Genomic DNA, 12,624 nt, shown 5'->3' with positions numbered 1-12,624 from the left:
TTGAACCTTGTGCATCATCATCAAAAAGAGAAAAATCATTACTAACCTCTTCTTCATCATCAAAATGATGAGAAGCCATTAGCGCCACGTTTGCACATTCCTCGCTATCCGATCCGGATGAAGAACTAATTTCATTGTCCTCCCATGTAACATATGCCTTTTTGTTCTTGAAATCCTTCTTGCTCTTGAATCCGCCTTTCTTTGAAAGTTTAGGACATTCCGACTTTATGTGGCCTTGCTTTCCATATTCATAGCATGTTATATCTTGCGTAGATGTGGTGGTCTCTTTTTTCCTGAAATGTCTATTCTTTTTAGCGTTAAAGGATTTATCATTTTTGTTAAAGAACTTACCAAGCCTTTTAACAAGGAGCATGAAATTCTCATCTTCCTCCAATGCATCATCATCTTTATCTTCTTTTGAGTCTACCTTCAAGGCAATTCCTTTAGATTTGTTTTCTTGACTTTCATGTTTCTCAAGCCTACTAAGTTCTAACTCATGTTCTTGAAGTTTGCCAAAGAGTGATGCGGACGTCATTGTTGAAAGACTTTTCTTTTCGGAGATAGCCGTCACCTTCGGTTTCTATTCTCGAGTCAATGATCTTAGTACTTTAAGATTGAGATCGTCATTTGTAAATGTTTTTCCAAGAGCAATCAAGTGGTTAGTCAAGTGAATAAATCTCTTTTGTAGCGCCACGATGGATTCTCCGGGCAGCATTCTAAACATCTCATATTCTTGACTTAATGTATTCAACCTTGATCTCTTTACTTCGGCGGTGCCTTCATGTGTCTCCACTAAGGTGTCCCATATTTGTTTCGCCGATTTGCATTGAGATATATGGAAGAACTCATCCATGCTTAAAGCACCTTGAAGAATGTTTATTGCTTTCTTTTCATTTAAGATTTTTTTCTTATCATCTTTATCATACGAACTCTTTATCTTTGGAGTACCAATGCCATTGACCACACTCATAGGATTATGCGAACCATCTTCAACGGCTTCCCATATGCCTTCTCCTTGGGCTTCTAGATGTGCCTTCATGCGGATCCTCCAAAAATCAAAATATTCTCCAAAGAAAAGTGGTGGTTTGTTACTACTTCCACCGTCTTTGAAAACCGGATTCGTGCTTGCGGAAGCCATGCAGATCTTTTAGGAACAGGTTACCTATAACCTGCTCTGATGCCAATTGTAAGTTTAAGGAGTGCCTTAGAGGGGGGGGGGGGGGGGGGGGGGGGGGGGGGGTGAATGAGGGATTTAGACGATTTTCCGAATTTGTTTACGGTTTATTGATTTTTACTTTCTTGAGATGCTTATGTGATGAAAAGCGGTAAAGTGAGGAAAGTAAAGAACACCACGATGTATAGTGGTTCCCCTCACAGATCGAGAGAACTCCATTCCCCTTTCAACACGAAAGAGAAATCACTATAATGTTAGATTCCTAGACAAGACACCTTAAGACCTTTCTATCTAATTCTAACACACCAAGAACAATCCTCTTGGATTTACAATGTTTAAAGTCCAATCGAGACTCAAATTCTCACAAAAGGACCTCTTGCATCCACACACCGGATAGCAAGGATAAAATCTTACAAACTTATTCTTAACGATCCTAAAAATAAGTTGTAATCAAGAGATACAATTCTGAATTTTTGTAGAAGATGAAATAGTTGAAAATTTGAAGTATATCAATTTATAAATTGATCTTCTCCTTTGTAACACTTAATTCTCACAATAATTATACAAGTGTTCTTTGTATGGAATGAAACTATGATGCTTAAAAAGAAGGTTTATGCAAGGTTTCACTCTTAAGAAAATTTGGAAGAACACTTAAAAAATGTTTGAAAGAATATGAGTAATTGATTTGAAATTTTTGCAAGGAGGTGAATTTGAAATCTGAAAAAATGATGTATATATGTTGTTTAAACACCTCCTCAAATGGATGCAATTACCCAAAGGATATCATGGTTCATGGTAAAGAAAATAGAAAAGTTTCTATGAAGAGATGCACTGATTTTTGCCTCTGGTTCAGTGGTAATCGATTACCTTAATATGGGTAATCGGTTACTTGCCTGCAACGTGCAAAAGTATTTGAATTTTTCATAGAGTAATTGATTACCTTAAAATGGATAATCAATTACTTCATCCCAAATTTGAAAAATAGCTTTAAAATGAAGTGTTATGATTTATTTGATGCATAAAATTACTTCCAATGATTATGACATGAATGAGACATGTTTTTAACACTTGTATAATCATCTAGAGGTCAAGTGTTATACATATTCATTTGATATACGAATCTTCATGAGTTTCATCGAGACTTGATCATTTAGTTGAAAACTTCCTTCATGAGCTTGAATCTTGATCAATCCTTTTTGTTAATCAATCTTAGACTTGTCGAGAAGTTTATCGTCATCAAAACATTTGAGAAGTCATGTCTTCATACACCGTAAGGTACGATGCACTTAAGTGAATTGTAGAACATCGTAAGGTACGGTGTACTTAAGTAGAATACGAAATATGGTAAGGTACCACGCGCTTAAGTGATTTTGGCCTATTATAAGATATGGGCCACATACACTTAAGTGGTCTTTTTAGCTTGCAGTCCACAGAAGTGGTTCTATAAATAGAACCCTTGTGCAGAAACATTTTTGCAGTTGTAATTTCGTTTCTCTCTCTCACTCAAAGCCTTCATTCGTAGCATCTAACACTGAGATTGAAGGATTCCGTTCGTGTGGACTGAGTAGAGGTGTTGTCACCATTCAATGTTCATGATCGCTTTGTAGATATGCATCAAAGGTTTCAATTGCCACAAGAGGTAATAATTCTATCACCGATCATGCCCATTCGTAAGGATTATTAAAGGATAAATTTTTAAATTCCACTGCGCTTTGGATCGCTCTTCTCCTTTAGATATCCCTTTATTAAATATCTTTATTAATATTCTATTTACGTTATAGTTATTTCTCTTCATCCCTCCAATATTAGAACGATCATCAGCCTTAAATTTATATAGCAACATTAGATAACGATACGTTCAATTATTAGTCCTTGTGGGTTCAATAATCTTTAAAACTACGCGATAGGACGGTGCACTTGCAGTCACGATTCCCATAGGCTTACTAAGTCGCGATCAAGTTTTTGGCGTCGTTGCCGGGGACTAATTTAGTCGATATCGTAACTCCAATGTTTCCTAGTATAGACTAAGGCAAACAATTCTTTTTCCCTTTTTACATTTGTCGAGTGTATGCCAAGTACTCGCTCTCAAGGCGAGAAGTTAAAGCTACCGTTTGACGAACCTGAGCGTTATCTTAGATTAGAATGTCGGATACGAGATTTGATACGAGAACATCGTATCAAGCTAAATCTTCCCGATCTTAATATCCTTATTCCTAAACCAGTTATTCAACCAGAGATGGCCGAAGGACTACAAAACCGTCCTCTTAAGTATTATGCAATCCCTTCGCAGGATGAACCACATAACGGCATCGTTGCCCCTGCCATTGAGGCAAATAATTTCGAGCTAAAACCTTCATTGTTGTCAGTCGTACAACAAAACCAATTTTCAGGTAGTCCCACGGAGGACCCGAACCTACATTTGTCAGTATTTTTGCAATACACAGACACATTGAAAGAAAATGGCATCAGCCCCGAAGCTATAAGACTACGTATTTTCCCATTCTCATTAAGATATGGAGCTAGAGATTGGCTCCAGTATCTACCATCCAAATCTGTCACTACGTGGAACAAGTTGAAGAAAATTTTCTTAGCACGATATTTCCCACCTAGTAAGACGGCTATGGTAAGAGCCCAAATAAACGGGTTTAAACAAAAAGGTAATAAATCACTTTTTGAAGCTTGGGAGAGATACAAAGACATGATGAGGCTTTGTCCACATCACGGTCTAGAAGAATGGTTGATCATCCCTACAATGAAGCCTATCAACTTATCGAAAGTATGGCCCAGAATCATTACCAGTGGGGAAGCGAAAGAACCTCCGTAGAAAAACCTCCAACGAAAGGCGGCATGTACGAATTAAGCAGTCTTGACCATGTCAACACCAAGGTAGATACTCTTACTCAAAAGATAGACAACTTGACCATAACACCCGCACCCACCGTGGTTGCCGTAGCACCAAACTGCGAGATATGAGGAGTTCCAAGGCATGATGCTCCAGAATGTCAACTCTTGACAGGAACCTCCACAGACCAGGTGAACTATGCTCAAGGAAACCCTTACTGAAACACCTATAACCCAAGTTGGAAGAACCATCCTAATTTTTCGTACAAAAACAATAATACATTATATGCACCTAACCAAGCACATGCTATACCACCGGGATATCATAAAGCTGCCACAAATACTCAAAATGCTCCTAGGAAGTCAAACCTATAGATAATGATGGAAAACTTCATAGCTACGCAAGCCCAAACAAATAAGGATTTCCTAAATCAAAACATACACACTAGTGAGCAAATCAAGCAGTTAGAAAACAAGGTAGATGTGTTTGCTACCCATAACAAAATATTGGAAACACAAATCTCGCAAGTGGCTCAATAACAAGCACCTACTGCTGCTCCTGCAAGCACATTTCCTAGACAGCCGCAACCAAACCCGAAAGGTCATGCAAATGCTATTATACTACGAAGTGGGACAGAGCTAGACGGGCCGACCGACCCTAGAATTCAAAACCCATCCATGCACCAAGACCCTGGTAAGGAAACTGAGAAGGAAGACGATCAAGAGGAAGATAAAAACGAAGAGGCCATAGAGAAAGAAGAACCCTATGTGCCTCCACCACCATATAAACCCCATATCCCTTATCCTCAAAGACTTGTTAAATCTAAAAGTGTAGGGCAATTTAAATAATTAGTAGAGCTTCTAAAACAATTGAATATCACAATACCCTTTACAGAAGTCATCACTCAAATGCCCTCATATGCTAAGTTTCTCAAATAAATCTTATCTAACAAGAAGAAGATAGAGGATAACAAAACTGTTACACTTACTACTGAGTGTAGCGCCATAATACAAAACAATATGCTTCCTAAGCTGAAAGACCCAGGTAGTTTCTACATACCCTGTGTAATCAGAAAGTTTGTCATAGACAAAGCACTATGCGACTTAGGAGTCAGTATTAGCTTAATGCCCTTGTCCATATGCGAAAGGCTAAAAATGGGAGAACTAAGACCTACGAGGATGTTCGTACAACTTGCAGATTGTTCTGTTAAATTTCCCGTAGATATGCTAGAAAATGTTGTGGTATGCATAGGACAATTCTATATTCTTATTAATTTGATAATCATGGATATAAAAGAGGATTCCAACATCCCTATCATATTAGGAAGACCATTCCTAGCTACGGCCGGAGCTATTGTAGATGTTAAGAAAGGCAAGCTAACCTTCAAAGTTGGTGAGGAAAAAGTCGAATTCACTTTGACGCAATTCCTAAAGGCACAAGCTATAGACGATACATGTTATCTACTAGATGTCATCAACGAATGTATAAGAGAAATGGAGAATGAAAAAACATCATACTCTGAAATACTGAAAATTCCAAGGCCTCCTACTTTTGAAGATGGAAATTGGAGTAAGGAATACCAAGATGATAGCCTAAGCGAATGCCTAGCACTAATGCCCGATCATATGCCTTGCCCAAAGAAACCAACCCTAGAACTTAAGACGCTACCCAGAAATCTAAGGTACGAATTCCTAGACACTGAACTCGAGCGACCTGTAATAGTCAATTGATCGGTGAATTCGCAAGTGCACGAATCGCGTCAAATTAATATAAAAGAATATTGATCCCACAGAGACCAAATCGTCAATCTATCGATTACTATCGTTACGATGTTTATCTAAGGCGGTATAAAAGAGATATTGGTGTTGCAAAATAACGGTAAATAATAAATGCAGTGTAGATAAAGACATGTTTGAATGTATATCACGTCAGTTAAGTGATGTTTCGATTGTCTAAATAGAACTACTTATGAGGCAATATTTTCTACTCTTGAAAAGAATCCATTTAACAGGAATTATCGCTTTCGCGTATTCAGAACTGAGTTTACCCTTAAATTAAGGCCTTTTATTTTCACTTATAAAAGGTGCGCAAAACGCTAAAGTAGTAAACTTATTTTTAAGAAATAAGACTCGTAAACTTAATTGAAAAGTGATTTTGATTTGGAAAGTTTTACCCAAGGAGTTTCCTGATTTTAAATCTATTAACGCGTCCGAAAACAGTTTCAAAAATTGTTTTTCCTTAAAGTGATAAAAGTTCCTAGTTAACTAAGCTGGGGTGCTTTCACACTCCTTGAATAGTTAAAACTAACCAAGTTTGTTTCAGAAAACTCAAGTTAAAAATCAAAACAGCCTTTAAAGTATTTCTACAGATTCAATATGTGAAACATCTCTTTAACCGCGATCCTTACATTTAACCTTTAAAAGATTTAGACAGACATGGTAATACCAACAAACACAACGATATTGATCATGATGAAAAGTTGTTTTAGAATGTGAGGCGTAAAGAACGAGTAAAGCGTGTAAAATAAATAAAATAAAGCGTGGACAGAGAATGTAAATAAAGTAAAGCGTGGACAGAAATTAAATAAAGTAAAGCGTAGACAGAAATTAAATAAAAGTAAAGAAAGACAAGTAAATAAATAAAATAAAGCGATAAATAAGAACCTGCTCCAAACGGAGGCTTTAAATCTGGTACAAGGAAAAATAAACCTCCGACTCTGAAGATAAAGACGACAACAACTCGTGGTGACCCAACTCAATCTCACTAAGGTGCGATAACCCCCCGATGTGACGGATTACCGCTTTTACAGATGAAGAATATAGTCTTAGTGTTGTAAACTAAGTTGGATGATTTGAAAATGAAATGGAACGAACTATTTATAGAGGATTTCAGCAGCTTGGAAAGACCATGGTGCCCTCCAACTTCTCCTTAGTGGGAACGTGATTTGCAAAGGTGGCGTCCGCCATCCCTTCATGGCGCCCACCATGTGTGGAAATGGGAAAGATCATGGGAACATGGCGGTTACCTCCTGGTTGAGGGATGATTAGGCATGGCTTCTCCTATAGTGGTCGCCATGTGCAACGCCATGTGTACAATATTCGCCGAAAAACCCTAATTTTAGGTCTTTTTGCTTCGTTTCTTCTAAAAGGGTCCCGAAAGAGCTAAATATCTTAAAACAACATAAAAGAGAGCATAATACAAAAAAAAATGATAATAAAGTCCTAATAAACATGTGAAATCCGAGTCAAAAACACAGTGTGATTCAGTGTGATCATCAATGCAGACTTAGGGCAGATACAGACCGAAAAGCTTCTACACATTTTGAGAAAATACCCAACTGCTTTAGGCTATAATATCTCAGATCTAAAAGGAATAAGCCCTTCCATATACACGCATCACATAATGCTAGAGGAAGACAGTAAGACCTCTAGAGAACATCAAAGAATAATAAATCCCATTCTGAGTGATGTAGTAAAGAAAGAAGTGCAAAAGTTGTTAGAAGCGGGTATTATCTACCCGATATCCGATAGTCAATGGGTCAGCCCAGTACATGTCGTACCGAAGAAGGGAGGCGTCACAGTTGTTAATAATGAAAAAGGAGAATCTATAGCACCAAGAATGGTTACTGGAAGTAGAATGTGTATTGATTATAGAAAATTAAACAAAAACACTCGGAAAGATCATTTTCCTTTACCGTTTATCGATCAAATGCTTGAACGATTGGCTAAGCATTCTCACTTCTGCTACTTAGACGGTTATTCAGGATTTTTACAAATTCCTATTCATCTTGACGACCAAGATAAAACGACCTTCACATGTCCCTATGGTACATTCGCCTACCGACGAATGCCATTCGGACTGTGTAATGCTCCTGCAACATTCCAAAGATGCATGATGTCAATTTTTGCTGATTTTATAGATGACATCATGGAAGTCTTCATGGAAGATTTCTCTGTATGCGGACAGAGCTTTGAAGGTTGTTTATCGAATCTTGAAATGGTACTTAAAAGATGCGTAAAAGTGAACCTCGTGCTAAACTGGGAAAAATGCCATTTCATGGTCCGACAAGGGATCATACTCGGACTCATAGTATCCGATAAGGGGATTGAAGTCGACAAGGCCAAAATAGAAGTTATAGAAAACCTCTAGCCTCCGGAAACCGTAAGAGAAATACGAAGCTTCTTAGGACACACCGGTTTCTACCGGCGATTCATTAAAGATTTCTCGAAAATCACCAAACCACTGACTGGCTTATTGATGAAATACGTCGAATTCATCTTTGATGAAAAATGCCTAGCGGAATTTGAACAACTAAAAACAGCTCTTATTACTGCACCTATCATGCAACCGCCCGATTGGAGATTACCCTTTGAAATCATGTGTGACGCTAGTGACTATGTTGTAGGTGCAGTCTTAGGACAAAGAAGGGATAAGAAACTTCATGCAATATAGTATGCAAGTAGAACCCTAGACCCTGCACAGATGAACTACGCCACCACATAAATGGAACTTTTAGCCGTATTTTTTGCTCTGGATAAATTATGTTCCTATCTAGTAGGAGCAAAGATAATTATCTATACCGACCATGCTGCAATTAGGTACCTGATAAACAAAAAGGACACCAAACCAAGACTCCTAGGGTGGATCTTACTATTACAAGAGTTTGACCTAGAAATCAAGGATAAGAGGGGAACTGAAAACATCGTGGCCGATCACTTGTCAAGAATGGAAGGTATTGAACCTGAACGAGTGCCTATAAACGATGATTTCCCGTACGAAAGACTCATAGCCCAACTGGAAAGTAATACAGCTAAATATGTGTTAACCCATAAGGATACCAAAACAAACGAGGCAGTGGAAGCAATTTACACTAAAACCACACTGCCATGGTACGCTGACTTCGTCAACTACTTAGTAGTCGGGGTGCTTCCACCGGTCTTGACTTACCAACAAAAGAAAAATTTCTTCCATGATCTTAAACATTACTATTGGGATGAGCCTCTGCTTTTCAAGAGAGGCGCCGATGTCGTTTTTCGTTGATGTTTCCCCGAAGATGAGGTAGAAAACATAATCTCCCACTGTCATTTCGCTCCCTATGGAGGACATGCAAGCACCTCAAAGACTTGTGTTAAGATCTTGCAAGCAGGCCTTTTTTGGGCCACTCGGTGGAAAGATGTCCATATCGCGATCATTAATTATAACCGGTGTCAACGCACTGGCAATATATCTAGACGCGACAAAATGCCACTTAAAGGCATTTTGGAAGTAGAAGTCTTCGATGTTTGGGGAATCAATTTTATGAGACCATTCCCATCTTCCTTTTGTAACAAGTATATCCTTGTTGCGGCCGATTACGTGTCAAAATGGATTGAGGCCATAGCCTCTCCAATGAATGACACACGAGTGGTTATTAGACTCTTTAAGCGTATAATCTTCCCTAGATTCGGCGTGCCGAGACTTATCATCAATGATGGTGGCTCCCATTTCATTTCAAGAATTTTTGAAAAGCTATTACTGAAATATGGAGTTCGATACCGCATAGAAACACCCTATAATCCACAAACGAGTGGGCAAGTAGAAGTCTCGAACCGAGAAATTAAACAAATCTTAGAAAAGACGATTGCCACCTCTAGGAAAGATTGGTCCTCAAAATTACACGAAGCCCTGTGGGCATATAGGAAAGCTTATAAGACCCCAATATGAACCACACCTTTTAAGCTGGTTTATGGAAAATCATGTCATTTGTCGGTAGAATTAGAATATAAAGCATATTGGGCCATTAAGACCCTTAATATCAATTATACTGTCGCAGGCGAAAAAAGAATATTAGATATCCATGAACTAGAAGAACTTAGACTAGATGTGTATGAGAATGCCCGAATCTATAAAGAAAGAAATAAGAAATGGCACGACAATCGCATATCAAGGAAAGAGTTTAAGGAAGGCGACAAAGTACTTCAGTTTAACTCCCGCCTCAGACTCTTCCCCGGAAAACTTCGTTCTAGGTGGTTTGGTCCCTTCGAAATTACCAATGTCTTTCCAAATGGAGCGATAGAGATAAAGGGAAAAACGACCAGCATTTGAAACATTACCACAACATAGACAACAATGATTTCATCGCAAATCTAAAGCTTGCAGAGCTACCCGCTCATTCACAAGAATAACATCTATTCTATTTCTGTCGAGCTTATGACAATAAACAAAGCGCTTGGTGGGAGACAATCCACACTCTATCTTTAACTATTTAATTTAACTATCTAAATTTATGATTATTACTATTGCTTATTTTTCATTCTTTCTTTCTTATTTCTCATAAAGTTAATCAGTATCTTTCTTTACTATTTTCCATTACTAACTTAATGCTGTTATCTACTTGATTTTATCTAGCTACTGACCATCACAATGCAACAAGTAGATTACATGGATATAGTCTTCAGAGGCAGAGCTCAAAAGAGACGTTTTGAGGCTCTAGCTCAGAGAGAAATGGCACTAACCTTATGCCCAGATGGATGCACCATGACCAAATTAGGTATAAGAGACAGTGTTATGTTCCTAATTAACCAACTAGGCTGGGACACCTTTGCTATCAAAAGAAAATTTAGTTCCTACAGTAGGTTGACTTTAAAATTCCTAAGCTCCCTAGTTTACCTGCCAAACCATGGTATGTGATTTAACAACGGTCTCATCACCTTTAGGTTGTACGATAATTACTACCACTACACCCATAGAGAAATAGATGAACTTCTAGGATGCCCTAATGGTCCTGATACCTTTACCATTACCTAGGAAGACAAGCTCGTAGACCTTGAATTATATAACTTTTGGGGTAGCATCACAGGAAATGACCATCCCGAGCCAGACCTTATGCATTTAGAGAACATCCATAACCCTGCCATTCGTTATTTCCACAAGATCCCAGCTCACACCTTATTTGGAAAGGAACAAAACAGAACCTTCGTGTCCAAAGACGAACTCTTTATAATGTATTGTGCATCACAATCCCGACCTGTTAACGCCTCTACATTCATGGACCAATCTTAGTGGGAGGCTCAATGACCATGATAGCCAATGCCATTGGACTGAGATAACCACTTATCAGACTTAACTCTTTAGGTGGGATAAGACCAATGAATATCCAATTTTGTTTCAACACTAGTATCATTAGGAACCTAGGCCCGGATGTGTTTGAATTTCTAATTAACGCCAAGTAGTACACCTGTTTACCTTGCCAAACCATAGGACAAGTGTACATGATAGGAACAACTGACTCTATGATTTGGATGGACCACCAGATGCACCAATTTCTCCTCCAGAGAAATCCTAAATCTACGACCACTATGATAATCATCTCTCTGATGCTGAATCGCATGCCCCAGTTATACCTGCTGCATCTCTCACCGATCATGCTATTGCCATCGAAGTTGTTCAGACAGACCTTGCAAATCTGAGAAGTGAGCTAATCATCTGGCGTGTGGAATTCCACGACTTTATGGATGTAGTGACAGAGAACCTGGATCACATTTACCAACACTTCTACTTGTTTGCTCCTCCTACCAGCAGTCGTCGTAATGGCTAATTTATTTGAATATTACCGATTCACTGACATTTGTTTTATTTTCATGTTTGGAATTTTATTGTTGTTTTTACACATTGAGAATTTATTTAATTACTTTATTTCTTTTTGTTCCAGTAGACGAATTATATCATCTTTTCCCGTCTGCCCCATTCTTTTATTCTTCAATTTTGCGTTTTAATGTCACTTTACTATATCTTGTTTCTCATTCCTACCCATATATTATGTTGGTTTTCTTCTAACTAATTATTAAACCATTATTTTATGCCGGTAAATTAAAATTTCAAATGAAAATGGTGGCCAAAGCAATAAAGAGACCCACATGGGAGCAAACCACACTGCATGTGGCACCTGCCACACACAGGCTGTGGTGCCCATGTAAGGACTGTGGCGCCCGCCACAAGTCCCTAGTAGCGCCCGCCATGAGCATGAAAAGTGGCGCCAGCCACTACATTTCCTTTCACATGCACACTGTTGTGTACTATTTGTCACATCAAATCCCTTAATTGCTTTGTCCCTTGCATGCTTGACAATGTCTTAAATCCTTTTCAACCATTTTCAAATTCTTTGACCAAGTCATTGAAAACCATAAATGAAATTTATTTCATCAATAAATTTCCAACCACCTTCATCTCTATATAAACCACCAACATAACCTTACAAAACCACACCTCTCATAAGCATAATTCTCCTCTCTCTTGCTATATTCTTACTACATTACACAAGAAGTATAAAACTTCATCATGGCACAGATGAGGAAATATGAAATAGTGTTCAGAAACGACGAGCCAGGTGAGTTACAAGAAGAGACATACACGACTCTAAGCGCAAGAAAGATCGAATCAACAAGGTATATCGATGAACCCTATTTATTTGCCTTAGGAATTTTAGATAGTGTTAACTATATGCTAGACACTTTAAATTTAAATTATTTCTTATCTCTTAAGGATCCTGTCTATGCTCAATTAACACCGGAATTTCTAAGTTCGTTAATTTTTAGTCCCACACCCAACACAAACTGTTCCAGTGAGACAG

The 12,624-nt window shown here is 38.2% G+C and overlaps 1 non-coding gene and 1 pseudogene across 1 annotated transcript; one reads left to right on the top strand and one right to left on the bottom strand.

The window, feature by feature from the left end:
• The window catches only part of LOC127121100 (putative UPF0481 protein At3g02645), a 61,686-nt pseudogene that overhangs the window by 13,462 nt on the left and 35,600 nt on the right, over positions 1–12,624 (top strand).
• LOC127124664 (small nucleolar RNA R71) lies at positions 3,795–3,901 on the bottom strand. Its single transcript, XR_007804128.1, has one exon. It is a non-coding gene; the product is annotated as a small nucleolar RNA R71 (small nucleolar RNA).

Source organism: Lathyrus oleraceus, chromosome 2, assembly GCF_024323335.1.
Source record: "Lathyrus oleraceus cultivar Zhongwan6 chromosome 2, CAAS_Psat_ZW6_1.0, whole genome shotgun sequence".
NCBI lineage: Eukaryota > Viridiplantae > Streptophyta > Magnoliopsida > Fabales > Fabaceae > Lathyrus > Lathyrus oleraceus.
Note: the sequence above shows the minus strand (reverse complement) of the source record. Positions and strands in the feature narration are given on the sequence as shown.